The sequence below is a fragment of the Chaetodon trifascialis genome, chromosome 7 (assembly GCF_039877785.1).
Source record: "Chaetodon trifascialis isolate fChaTrf1 chromosome 7, fChaTrf1.hap1, whole genome shotgun sequence".
NCBI classification, from domain to species: Eukaryota; Metazoa; Chordata; class Actinopteri; order Chaetodontiformes; family Chaetodontidae; genus Chaetodon; species Chaetodon trifascialis.
In genome coordinates, this window is record NC_092062.1 from 24,031,797 (window position 1) to 24,046,674 (window position 14,878).

Here is a 14,878-nt window from a genome sequence, read left to right on the forward strand (position 1 = left end):
TCTGACTGTACATGAGTGTCTGCATGTCCATGTTACTTTTTTTTCCCCTCTCACGTCTTTTTCTTGCTCAGTCAACAGGCCCTTGGCTGCCCACCACTGGTTGCTAATTGCTGCTGACATTGTTTGGCCTCTCGCTGCTTAGTTTAGGACAAACCCCTCATTCATGTGCTGCGGACAGCTCGTTAGGGCCGACCCCCACTTTCTGCAGCTCCCTCTCTCTCTCTCACTGTCTCTCTATATCTCTCTCTCTCTCTCTCTCTCCTTCTTTCACTGACCTCCTTAATTAACTGGTAAGGCGCTGCTGGGAAATTTGCACACAAAGGCCTGGTGTCTAGCCTGTTAGCCTCCCACTACCCAATCATCGCTTCCACCTCCCGCTCTTCGTCCCCATCCTCATCCTGCTACTGTCTTCATCCCAGGCCCGAACAGAGGTCATTGTACAGTCGCAGAAAAACAAAGATAAAGTGATTCAGTACACACACGGCATTCGCACACATTCGCCCATTCGTTCATTCTTTTCTTCACCCGCTGCAAGCCCCTCCTGCTTTTCGCTTCCCCGTCGCTTGCTTTTCTCTCTCTTCCTTTCTGTATTAATAGCGGACCTCATTAAAAAGCTTGTTTGGAGGAGGTTCACTAGTGATACACTCTTTTAAGTTGTCTGTTTGCTTGCTTTCTCTATTTAGTTTTATTGCTATTATTCTTGCTGTGTGTTGCCTATTCGTCATGCCCTCGCCTCCCCCACACTCCTCCCTCTCCCTTTCAGGAAGCCCTTCGAGGCTTCAGCTGTTTTTGTGGTCCCTGTGGAGGGCTCCCAAAGAGCAGTTAGCTGGCTGTCGGGAACGAGGGCCCTCTAAAGGGGCCCGCTCAAGAATGCTGGGGGCAAAGAAGTGTAAACAGGTGGAGCCTCTCCATTATATGGGACCCCCTCTACACTCACACACTCCACCTCCAACTGTCTCTTTCTATGTCGATGTCTCTCATGCACACATGCATGCACACACACACAAACACACACAGAGTCTTCTGCATTCCACCATCACTTTGTTGGTGTGTGTATGTGTGTGTGTTTTCCAAAGATACCTCTCTGTTGTCTGTGCTGCTGTTGGACCACAAGGCCTCCAAACAGCATCTCACATCTCCCCAAGGTGCCTTTTTTTCCACCAAATACTCTGTGAAGTGGTCTGTCCATGGACATGTGAGGGACAGTGTGTGCATGCATGTTGTGGTTGTATGGAGAGCAGCAGAATCCTTATCATATTTTCTTCCTGCTTCTTACTTTGCTCGATCAGAGTTTTGGAGAAATTTCTCTCTTTCTTTCACGTTCCTTGGAGCTGATGGAGTGGAAATCCTAACTACTTTCCCCCTTTTAACTAAAAATAACAAAGTATGATATTTGTACATTTATTTGCAGCAAGCTCTTGTATGCCTTTTGATCACTGTTGGTTTAATATTTCACCATTAAGTAAGAAAAAGGAATTATTTCTGAGCTACACTTTGCGGTTGTCGTTGTTCCTACAAAGCCCATACAATGTGTTCGTATGTGTGAGTGTTTGTGTATGCATGCATGTATATACATTTGTGTGACATGCACTCGAATTTGCCTGCAACGAAGTACCGATGATGAAATCCTTTAAGGCAAAAGAGGGGTACAGGGGCAACAGTAAGAGAAAGAAAGAAACTAACTTCTGTTCGCCTGGGGAACACTAAGCAGTCCATCTGTTGAAATTGTTCCACATATTGTGACCTAGATAAAGAAAAAAACTTCACTCTTATAGGTAGCACTGCCTTCGTCTATGTATGACATTTGTCTATTCATTTTATTGGTCTAGTTGTCTCAAAATAGACAACTTTTGCATAATTTTCACCTTTACATATGTATGATTTCAATATATTGGTATTAGAAGAATGACCTGGTACAAAACTAAATCAAAATAATAAAAAAAAGTATTTCACTTATTCTATTTCAAAGGAGCCTCTCTTTCCGTGTCCAAAGTTTAAATTTAAGTATTTCACAATGACAAAAGAGTAACAGAGCAAAAATTAATCCACAGTTTGTGGATGTATGAATAGTACAAGCTGCACTGAACCAGTCGACCTCTGGTTAGCCTGGGCTGCATTGCTGTCTCTCTTCATTCAAAGGTGTGTTGCTATTCTTTTTTCTGTCTTTTTCTCTCTTTCCAAGGACCCCTGTCATTGTCAAAAGAAGATGCCCAGGGTTTTTGTAATTGACGGGAGGATGGAGAAGCAGGGGGAAAGGTTAAAAGAGATATCCTTGCCTGAATAAGGAGGTAAAATTGACTGGGAGAGTGTCTTTCAGAAACTCCAGCCTGACCTTGAAGGAGGACCAGGAGGAGGTTCCTACTCTCTTATGGACCAAGGAAGGTGGGTTAAGTGGGGCCGTCATGGCCACACATTTACCGACACACACTCACACACACATACTGTAAAAGCACACTCTCACACAGAAGCCCAAGGAAACACTGGTGAGAGGCTCCTATTGTGCACCTCTCTGACAATATTATGTTTGGGCAAGAGGAACATTAATTTGCCTTCTTTGAAGGAAAGTACACTTCTCAGCCATCTTCAACCCACTTGAGCTAGAATTGGGAGTCCCCCCCTCCTCCCCTCAAGCCTTCCCGCCACCACCCACCGATTGTCTATGCTGCCTACCCAAATGAGGGCCCCCAAGGCCCCATGCACTCTCTCTGGGGGGGGGGGGGGGGGGGGGGACTTCAATGCTGCATGTAAGCTTCTAGGTAGGCTAGCAGGAGATGGAGTTGTTCCATTTTGTGCCGTCTTTTCTTTACTGTCAAAGGAGGAAAAATCTTTACTTGTTTAGGATGAAGTTAGCATGAACAGTGAAGAGCAAATAGCAAAGACGACATGGTAAGGAGCGAAGTTCAGTGAGGTTGTCACTGGGGCAAAATACTGCAGAGATCCAAGTGTACTGCAAATACAACTCGAGTTACAGTACATAAACATTACGCTACATGCAACAAAAAAATAAGTGTAAAAAGTCAAGTCTTTTCACTTGAGTGGCCCAAAATCACAAATTTGACTCTCCAAGGGCAATTTTTCTAGCATATAATGCCCTCTGTCATGAAACCATCAATTCAGATTCGAGGAAAAACTCCAAAAAAGGACAAACTCTCAAGAAGCGGGACCTTCTTCCAGGATTAGCAGATCTAGACAGAAACATGATAAACATGTGGGATTTCCTTTCTCTCACTTATGAAGATGTCAGTATGGTCGATGTGGTCCTTTAAGACAAATGCAACAATTAGACTACATGACCTGTCCCTGGTTCGCCTTGAATCAGACAGCACTTCCAGAGGCCATGCAAAGGCGTCACCTCAAAGTAGGAAGTACAGGAGACACGGTCATAATTACGGCGCCCTGTGCCGCCTTCTCTTTGTCAGCCGCAGCGTACCAACATTAAATTTTAAGTGTGAATGTGATTATCGTGTGGCATTCATTTTTAATGGGCTTTGCCTCTATGTGTTTTAGCATGCGGCAAGGCCCGGCAAATGGCTGACTCAGGCCCTTTTCTGCTGATGCCGCATATATTTCGCATATATACATGCACTGCTTATTCCTCCTTCTCGCTGAGCCCTCTTCCTCCTCGTCCTCCTCCTCCTCCCGCTGCTCCTTTCCTCTTTTCCTTCATCTCCATCCCTTTATCATTCTGGTGGTAGGAGATGGGCCGAGGGGAAAGAGGGCGAGGCAGTGCCCTCAGAGGTCTAGCTATCCAATAGGGTTGGCCAAAGCTTTCACCAGTGAGGCAGTGCGTCCCTGTTGTCCTCTGTATAGATGAACCAGTAAGGGAAATCAAGTCCAGAATCTGGATAAACTATTAATGACTTTCCTCAAATTAAACTGAGGTCAGTATTTTTACTTTATCAAGAATCAGGCTACGTCTGTGAAAACATCTGTTAAAACTGCTCTTTTCCCATTTCATTCTGTTCTATTGAAATGTGTGAGCATCTAAATCTAGGCACACTACCTGACCCATTCTGCCCTTGATCCAGCCTGTCAAAGAAAAGATGAAGGCTGACTTTGGGAAGATGTGGGCCTGTAATGAGTATCCCTCCCTCATACAAAGTAACCAGTCAGACTGTAAAAAAACATGTTACCTATACTCCTACACAGACTTAATAATGCCTGTAGGAAAAAAAAAAGGAAAAAAGAAAAAGAAATAAAGGAAGGGTTCTCGTGAATCACACAGGGAGCGATAAGGCCTTGAAATTAAAACAGATATATAGACAGTCCGGTATGGAAATCAATAACATATTATTAACCGAGAGGCCACCCCGAGAGATAGGTGAGGCTTAAATGCATATATATTCATAATAACAATATTGAGATATATTATAAATAAAAGGAAAAGGGGAGTAAATACCAGGCTGGCTTTTATTAGCTGCCAGTCTCCCTGCCAATATGTGCCGTGACTCTGCTGTCCAAAACGGTAACTGTCCAACGCCGGATCAAATTAGAGAGACTGACAGGCAATAAGAAATTGGTGAAGTTAAACGTGATTCCCGCAGCCGCGCACCCGGAGCTCTTTGAATATTAGAGCCATGGTGTCACGGGGCAGCAGGAGGGGGGCTGGGGTGGCGTAGAGGAGGGAGACAGAGCTCAGGTAACTCCTGATAAAGTTTTATTAAAGCCATGTGCATTTTTTTGCCCCCCCTTTTTCTCCCTCCCTCCGCTCATTCTTTGCCCCTAGATTCTGATAAGCCCTGACAATGACACCGGCATCCCAAGGACATACAAACAGCTCACTGTCACTCGGTTTCTCCCTTTGTGTGCCGTGTCCACAAAAAACACCACAGCTAACTGCCATCACACTACAATTGTCTGACTCTCACTTGTTCTGATAAAATTCACACAACGGATATCGGATAGAAATGAAATCTGAGGAGAAATTGTAGCTTTGAGTGTGCATGAAAGCAAATGTGTGGTGGGCAAAACAGAAGACAAAGACCCTGCGTGCTGCAGAAATCATCTGCTATCACAGTTTTTCAATCACTGCAGCAGTGGTATGACATCATCAATAGTGCTTCCCCTGTTCACTCTCACTTCCTTTCCCACCAGCTCTCTTCATTTGTCTTTGCTTGTTTCCCCATCTCCCTCCTTATTTCCCCCTCTTGCCCCCCAGCCAATTGTTCCTCTCCGCTTCTTCGGCCTGACTTTTAGCACAGGGCCACACATGGAGCACCAGTGGGCCTTTTTTTGTTGTTTTGTTTTGTTTTGTTGGAGGACCAAAACAAAATCCACTCCACACCACGATGCAGTTTGGCTGCGCCTGCCTGTGCCGCACAGTTTGTTTTCAAATGAATAGCTGAGAAAACTTGGTGGCCTTTTGCCCAGCATATATACCAGTCTCGCCCCCTACTGTTACCGCTACTATACTTCCCAGCAGGTCCATCTTTTCCATTCTGTCTTTCGCTCTCTTCCTCTTTCTATATTTCTGACTGGCTCTTTGAACCAAGCATGGGGCCCGGTGCCATTGTAAAACATGCCTTCTTCCTTCCCAAGTTTTGTCTGTGTGTTCTTCAGCCCCATTGAGGGCTCCCCAGCCCTTTTCCAGTGTACAGCTCCTTTGTAGCCTCCAGAAAGGCCTTCATCTTGCACTTGTTTCCTTCAAGCCACCGCCCCCCCCAACCCCTCCTTTTCTCCTCTCCCACCTCCTCCCTCCCTCCCTCCCTCCCTCCCTCCCTCCCTTCAGAAAAAGACAGGAAGTGAATGCAGATGTCGGACCCACCTGAGCTCATTGCTCATTCTCTCTTTCTCTTTTCTCTCTCCCACGCGTTCTCTCTTCTTGCTCGCTCATATTTTTTTTTTTTTTTTGTACAGACCCCCGTGGCTGAAGCAGTTGCTACATCACACACTGAACACATTGACATACTGAACCTCACAGTGGAGGCTGTCCATCACAATAGCAGCATGCTTGCTTGTTGTCTCTCTCTGTTGCCTTGCTGTCTAAACCTGTACTTGTCTATAATGCTACAGTACGCAGACAGGTAAACGGTCTGTGTCTTCGACCTGTGCCTTCAAGCCTCCGTAAGAAGGGAAAATATGGATTGGCTTTTGTGGATAAACTAACGCTATCTGATCTGTCACTTCCACGAACGTTCATCTCCTCCTGGATCATGTTTAAATATTTCTTCATCATTTTATATCTGTATGACGTGAAAATAACAGAGAAGAGGTAAGACAACCACACACTGCAGGCTCTACCTCAATCAGCGCCTGTCTACAGCTACTGATTAAGGAGAGAGGATGCCCACAGCAGAAGCATTACTGGAGGGCAAGAGAAACAGTGAAACAACCTCTCTGCCAGAATAATTCCCTGTTGAGCTGGCACTGGTGTGCAACCACTGGGCATCCTCAAAGCCCATCAGAGTGTGTGTGTACTGCGGGACATATCCGCTGCCTGGCACCACCCACAATCCTTGGCATCTTCCTGGGCAGAGTGCAGGACAGTACCCGCACTGCCCCAGGGATCAGGGCAAGAGGGCACGCTGCCTGGTGCAGACACATGATGGGCGTCTGGCTCCTGTCACGGTGCCCACTGCCTGGGCAGGGCACAGGGGGCGGGGGGACCTGGCAGAGGGCTCCAGCAACTGGTAAAGTTGGCACAGAGGGCACATAGCATTCTTTCACATGCCACTGTGGCATTCAGACAGGGCGATTTTTTGGCAGGAACCCCTGGTTCTGCTTCTGTTGTTGTTTCAGGCAGTCCCCGGTTCCCCAAACTGCAAATGAGCCTGGAATTTAGTAGGCTGTCTCTCAGCAATGTGTTGCCATGACTTCTAATGGAGGGCAGGACAGAAGGGTCAACAAGACTTTTGTATTACAGAGCTTTAATTGAAGGGCAAAGTCAACAGAATTTCCCTGCTAATTGCCATCTCTGTACCCCTATCCACCCCTACTCCCAAAGAGAGTGGGCTGCAGTTATGAGCTCTGTGTGTGGGCTCAGTGGGCAAACAGGATCAATCAATCAACCTGATCTGGTGCCACTAAATACAAAGACAGACAAGCTGCAGAGCAGTGTGGGAAGTCTCCAAAAAATGTCCTGAAACACATATAAGCACCAACAAGCAGCATTTCAATATACTTCTAAACTCACTGTACATGTTCCTCTTATACATCGTAATGCTGACAATGAAAATGATTTATGTTATATTCTTGTTGATATGACTGATAATTTGACTAGCCTCCTAATGTTTGCTCCTCCTTCCACTACAACACTGAGCTATCCCATGAGGCATTGCTGCTGCTGCTGCTGCTGCTGCTGCTGCTGCTGCTGCTGCTACTGTAAAGTTAAGCATTGAGCTGTCTGGGGTGTAAAATAAATACAGGCAGTGGACAGCAAGAGGAGGTGGGGGTTGCAGAGTGCCAAGGATGGGTGTGAGGAGAGAGGAAGGAGGGTATTTATGAAAGACAGAGAGAAGGAGAGAAAGAAAGATTGTATACATTTGTGTGTGCGTATGTCAGAAAAAGAGAGAGAGGGTGAGAAAAAGCAAAAGAGGGAGACAGAGAAGGAGTGTGTTGAGTGTGTGTGCGTGTGTGTGTGTGTGTGTGTGTGTGTGTGTGTGTGTGTGTGTGTGCGTGTGTGTGCGCGCGCACGCACACTGGTACAGAGATGGATCACCAGCGCTTGTATCTTCTCCGCGGCCATGCCTAGCAGCACGTCAGCGGCAGCCTCCATTTACATTAGGGAGATTTAAGCTGTCTCAGGCAATGGTGACAAGTCAAGGTGTTTCACTTTAATTACACTGGGCAAGGTCACCCCCTAGCTGGCTCACCCTCACACAGGAGGAAAAGGAGGAGGAGGACGACGAGGAGGTGATGGTAGTGGTTGGGTGGGCCTTGCTGGGTGAGCTCACGCTTGTATTTACATTCTCATTTTCAGCCCCCCCCCCCCCCCCCCCCCCCCCCCCCCCCCAACCCACCATCCTTTTATACACCGCCACTCACACACCGTGCAAAGTATGCACCATATGCACACGTAAAAATAAGGTGGCCATGGATTTAAAGAGACAGATATTCTAAAGGTAATATGCATCAAGGTACACACATGCACAAGCACAAATACACACACTGTACACAAACAATACATTCTGCAACACTCACAAACAGAATACAAGCATGCACAAACAACCACACACTCCCCAGCAAGCCCGTTTGTTCCAAATAATCCCTAGTGACAAAATAAACGCCATGGTGTATGAGGTTATAGCCTTAATGGGCCATACGCCATTGAGGTGACATAGTGTATTACACACCCTTAATATGACACCTATTGCCTTCTGTGCTTTTAGCCAGGTCTCTCTGCCTTTTTTCTCTTTACCTCTCCACTCCAGCTTGTCTGTCCCGGGGCCATGGTGTTGTACAGTGGAACTGACAGGTTGGGAGTTCACAGAATGCCTTTATGGTGTGAGTTAACCCCGTCCTGAGAGGCCCACAGAGGCTGAGAGGAATGAACAAGAACCACGGTCAGGAGGGGCAAAAATGAGGATGCCATCTTTGGAGTTCGGCTTTTCTCTCCCTAACATGGTATCTGTCTTACTTTTGTATTACATTACTGAATTGTCGTGATGAACATTTAACCTTATTCGAAAACTACTCTCTGTCTGGCCCTGAAGATTATAATATAATGTACTGTCATAAGACAACATGAATGAAATGCATTTACGCAGAAGTGATGATAACCAAAGCTTTAGCTTGATTTCATGTCCCTGAACTTTCTCCTTTCTAGCTTAGCTTAGCTATAGCTTTTACGTTCTTACTTCAGAAGACTTGAATATTTCCAGGATGTTTTGTCTCCTTGGCTTCTAGTAAATAAATACAGTCAGATCAGAGGGTGTTTTTATTCACTAATAACCCTATCAGTACTCTTACGTGCAGATAAGTAGTAATATTACTGATATGAGAGTCAACAAGCACATAAATCTGTACTCATTTGTACTCCTATCTGTTAAAACAGTAACTTAAACATTTAAAAATGTATTTTTTGAAAAGTAGAACAGTGTGCTAAAAGTCCTCTACTCCAATCTACTTTTATTATATTTCTTTTTTTTCTCAAATGTTTCTGTGCATCCTGCATAAAATATTGTATTTTGTATTTCAAATATTTTGACCTATGTGATATATAATATTTTGTGAGTTTGTATGTGCCTGTGGCTTGATTTATACATAAGATATTTTGAAGAGATGGCTGTTATGCTGTCTTCTGTGTTTACTGTAATACATTTCCTTTTGTGAAGTCAATGTCCAGTGCATGGATTGTATATAAAAATCCTGCACAGAGCCACATGTACAATATGTACCAGCCTGATTATAAAGCGACAGAAATGAAAATGTTTTGGGGATGAAGCATGGCATATTGGAATAGATGTTTGCAACTTAATAGACCCGTATTGAATATTTTGATAAATTAACAAAAGATTAATGACAAAAATCCACTTAACATGTCAATGTTAAGTGGATTCTTAATACAATCTACAAAATCTTATTCTAAGCAAAACAGACTCTATAAGCCTCTGTCTGTGAGTCCACGCATGCTCTTCACTGTCTACTCACTTGCGTGTGTTTTCCACAGAGATTTGATGTCAGGCTGCCAGTTAGAAGCAGCCTTACCTTTCTTATCAGCATCACAGCTTTACCCGTGAAAACTGCAGTCATTTAAAAAAATAGAAGAGGCAGGAGGGTGGGAGTGAATGAGAGAAAAGGAAAAAAAAGAAGAGAAAGAGGAGGGAGAGGGAGAGAAAAAGAAGGAAGTGCCTTCGGGGGAAGTTATTAAAGAAGGTGCAAGCTGGCTGGCTTGGCAGCAGTTCAAAGGGGGTGGATCCCCTTGCCTCCCTGCACCGAAATGGCAGTTGCTGGCACCACCACTAAACACACAATGCCTTGTGGCAAAACTGTGTCTTTCATTGACAGATGAGTGGGGCAAGGAAAGGAAGGAGGGAGGAGGGAACACAAAATGTTGCTATTCGCTCTCTTTTTTTGAGGTGGAAAAAAAAAAGGCTTAACCTGAAAGAGGTGTTAGCCCCCTAACCAGCAGTGAAAGGCGCACACGTTCACATACACACACACATACACACACAAAGAAAATGTGGTTGTAGCCACTGGTGGAAGCATGAGTGTGGGAAGGTGTGAAGAATCATGAGAGGGAACAGACAGTTTTGTCACCATTCTAGCTGGCTTGGGGTACAAGGAATCAAAAATAATTAGAATGATAATAAAAGTAAGACGGCTACAGCTGCTACACACAAGTTTCATCTTTAGAAAGACTGCTTTAGCTTGGTGATGTTAAACTGCACTGTTTGAGTATGATGCTAAAATAAAAATCGAACATTTCTGATTTACTGATTACATGTAAAAAAATAAATAAATAAATCACATGATCATGTGTTGGGGTTTTTTTGTTTTGTTTTTTTTTAATAAATTTAACTTCATATTTCCTCGCAGGCACAAGGTTAACAGATTTTATTGGATACGGGCCCTTGAGCGTCAGTCAATACTGCTGGTCAATAGTTCTTATTAATAAATGGATTTCAAAGGATTTATTTTATTCATCTGAATGTAAAACATGGATTTGAAGCGTGCCACTCAGCCAGCCAATGTTAGTGGTATAGTAAAATAATGCATATGAGTTACACTTGCCACTTGGGGGATATGAATGCAGTAATGCACCTATGGAGGATGAGGGGTGATCATCCACTCAAAGAGGTTGATATTTAACTATGCACACATATCTACTGCAACTAGTCACTTAAACACAGCCACAAACAGCATTACACGCCTGCACAAGCAGTTTCACTATCTCTCTCACACGGGCGCACAAACACATTTTAAGAGCACATGTGTGAGCAACAGCACACGCCATCAGGCCAGCTTATTGTTAGATTTATGCATACATATACAATCAGCAGTCTGTATGGTAGCCATGACCCTGCAGCGCAAGAGCAAGGCCAGAGAGATACATCTGAAAAGTCTAAACTCTAAAGGCATTAATAACAACCTGTCCCATCAACCACTGCAGGAGCTCTGGCTACGCACAAGAGGATCGGAGAGCTGGAGAGAAGGATAAATGAAGGTCTTTTAGCATGCTAGCAATCAGCCAGATCAACATACTGTAAGAGAGAAGACTATCTGTGTCGGGATCAAGAAAAATTTGGTGTGGTGATATAGTTTATATAGAATAGTGTAGAATAGTATAGAATTAGTGCTAGATTGCATTTATACAGCTTGATATAACATTGCAAATTGGATGATGATTATAAATGATTGATTATACTTGTTACTTTTTTTTTAGATAGATTCATTCTATTCTTTTTAGATTTCTGTGCAAAACAGAATTTGCACGTAGAAACCTACATGTTCAGACTTCAGATTTGCAAGTAAAGATCTGCAGTAAATGTACAACCCTGATTCCAAAAAAGCTGGGACACTGTGGAAAACAATAAAATAGAGTGTGATAATTTGCTGATTCTTCTTGGCATATACTCAATTCAACTGTAAACAGTACAAAGACAATACATTTAATGTTTTACCTGATTAACTTCATTGATTTTTGTAAATATCTGCTTATTCTGAATTTGATGCAGCAAAGACATTTCAAAGAAGTTGGGACAGGAGCAGCTACAGACTCAGAAAGATGTGGAATGCTCCAAAAACAGCTGTTTGGAACATTCCACAGGTAAACAGGTTCATTGGTAACAGGTGAGAGTATCATGATTGGGCATGAGAGGGGCATCCTGGAAAGGCTCAGTCGTTCACAAGTGAGGATGGAGCAAGGCTCACCACTTTGTGAACACATGATCGGATAAAGGATATTACTACATAGGTTCAGGAACACTCCGTAAAAGCGTCAGTAAACAGCTTGTTTTCAAATGATTGCTTTCTTGTTTTATGTTATACACAGCAATTCCTAACTTTTTAGGAATCAGGATTGTACAAATTTTGGACACAAAATTTATAGATACAACCTAAACATACAAGCTTACAGACCTACGATGAGTATAAAGCTCATAGTCGTGGAAATTTTACTGTAGGAGGAATCAAACCAGCATCAGGATTCTATGTCTACCCGTTTTTCTTCAATGCCTGCAGATGAAAACATAATGTCAGAAGACAGTAAGTTTCTGTTTCTGTCCCACCTCACTCCCGAGTCAATCCCTATCTGCAGATTACATTCTTCAGCGCAGAGCATGTTGTTGCCGCCGTCCAAGACTTCCACAGTGTGCTTATCACAAACAGTAGGCCTTTTTCCAGCTCCTCCTCAAATGGAGCTCTGCTGTGATGGCACGCATGGCAGTGATTTTCCTGAGCCCCTGCATTAGAACTACTGCTTCAAAGGCAGCACTGCTTGTTTGCTTTTTTCTGACTTTAGCAGCTCTGTAGAAGTCACTGTAGCAGCACTGCTAAATAAGCTACCAAATACTCACTAGAACTATTGCAAAGGAAGAGTTAAGAATGTCCTGCTACTTATTTCATATATAAGCAGATTTCAGCTTCACAGTCATCCTTTTGTTTTTACAGTGGACACAATAAAAATGTAAAAACAACAAAGGGAGTTAGTAGGCAGTTTTCAGAAGCTCGGCAATGAAGGCCATCTTTGTGTTGATTGGCCACTGGACTGAAGTACTAAAGAGTCATAGGAGACTATGTAGCTGAGGCTTACCAGATGGCTACACACCACTCCTTGTAGAGTACTATCAGGTTTGGCAGTGAGAGGAAGTTCAAAAACCCCCAGTGTACACTGCGGTTCTCTATCTAGATATGTCAAAATAGTCTATCTCCAGGGGTGGTAGCAACTGCACAAGTCAGCAAGATAGGCTTGGATCACAAAACATGGTCAGTGCTTCCCACACATAGACTTTACGGCAATTGGCGACCACTTTAAGCATGTTTTATTTTTATTCGTTTATCCGTCCGAGAGAACGATGCCATCTGTGATCGATTAACCAGATGACAATCCACCCTTGCTCTACCCCTCCTGTCTATCTTACTGACAAATCGCAAAATGCTCTGCAGAGAAACAGGGGGGGGGGGGGGTTCTCTGGTTTACCCTCCAGTAAATACACTGATTGTGGTGCGACCTCTCCTGTTTGACGCAGGCCATCTTACATAGGCCATATTTTTTGCAAAAGCTTGCAAAAGTGCACCTGGTTGGTGTCGATGTCATTTGGTAGCACATTAGTTTCAACTGTTCACTAGACTAGTAACAAATCATGGGTGGAAAAAGTCCAAAACATGAGTCTTGGTTTGTTTGGGCGAAATTATAAAAAATACTACTGATGTGAAAAAGTCAAAAAGCAGCAAGGAGAGAGAAAACAGAGAGAAGTGGGATGGGGCAAGTCTGTATGTATAAACCAGAGGTTAAGTAGAGCAGAATTAAAACAGTGGAATAAGAAATAACCTGCTAGAAACAGGCAGGGTAATATTTTCTCCAAATAGACTGTTACAGAGCAGTTACACATTGTAATTCTAGTTCTATGATCAAAGTCAGAGACCCCTCTAATTAGTCATCCTGCTGTTCTATTAATGATCATAGAACCAGAGTTACAATATGTAACCATCTATTACGTGCATCTTGACACTTCAGTCATCATTACAACACGAAACTCTGCTATTCCTTTAGAAAGATGATCCAGTTATGTATGTTGTATGCATGCTTTCACTGTTTACTTGGTTCGACTTGGATTATTTGTCATGCACTAATGGTGGGTTTGTGTCCCAGGTAAGCGAAAAGACAAATACTCCGCAAGTGCAGACAATAAAACTGGTTTCTAATGCAATAGAACATGGCACTATACCATCTGCGATCCTGAAGGAAATTCTGTTTGCAAGGTAACAGAGTAAACATCATAGATAACATGCAGAAAAACGTGCATGACAGGGGGCAACATACAACAGATTCTTCACAGTATAATGGCATCCACACTTTGGTTGGTTTAGCACATGGAAACCAAATATAGAAGAAGAGATATATTGTGATCTATTCTTTTCAATATTTCTGGACAATGTCTTCGTCCTAGGCCACACAATGGCAGACAGATTCTGCCCTGTGAGTGCTGAGGGTGTCTGCATATTCTCTCCCGGTCCGTGTGAAACAGAGACAGTTGTCAAGCCATGGCCAACTCAGTCACGCTGGCACTGAGCTCCAAACAATGACCTGAATGTAATGACAGATGACACATAGGGTGTGTGGTTGCAGCACAGGACAGAAACCAAACTCCATCTGTTACTCTGCCATATTAGAGGAAGATGGACTTTTTTTTTTTAAAGAAACACGCCACACTGTTCAAATCTGTGGGGACAGATACAGCACATTTCCCTTCAATTAAAAAAATCTATTTTTCAAATGATGGAGATTTCAATATCGTGACCTCAATGACAGACTGTGCACTGCTACGTGGGTTGACAAGAGCATTTCACTTGCATTTCTAAAACCTTTACAAACCAATGAATTGAACACGGAAATGCAAGGCTGTAACACTGTTTCCCTGAGTCACAGATACACATGTACATACACATGTCCTTATACATGCACGTATAAGAAACTATGTTGACAATTGACAACTCATTTTTTATCAAAAAAGCCAAAAAAAATCACTAGTTCCAGCTTCTCCAATTTTGCTACTTTTCCTCATCTTCTGGGATAGTAAATTGAATACCTCTGACTTTGGAAATAAGCAATTTGAAGACGTAACCTTCAGTGCTGGGTAACTGGGATGAGCATTTTATGAGTTCTATTGTCATTTTATAGACCAAAAGATTAATTATTTAATCAAGAAAATAATCTGCAGATTAACCAGTAATGAAAGTCACGGTAACTTGCAGCCCTAACATACATGTAATGGATTTG

At 43.3% G+C, this 14,878-nt stretch overlaps 1 protein-coding gene across 1 annotated transcript in view; it reads right to left on the minus strand.

Moving 5' to 3' along the window:
* Positions 1 to 264: 264 nt before the first annotated feature.
* The window catches only part of rragca (Ras-related GTP binding Ca), a 98,706-nt gene continuing 84,092 nt past the window's right edge, over positions 265 to 14,878 (minus strand). The window contains exon 8 of the transcript XR_011602331.1: positions 265 to 275. The gene's annotated coding sequence lies outside the window, so the exon portion shown is untranslated. The remainder of the gene's footprint in view (positions 276 to 14,878) is intronic.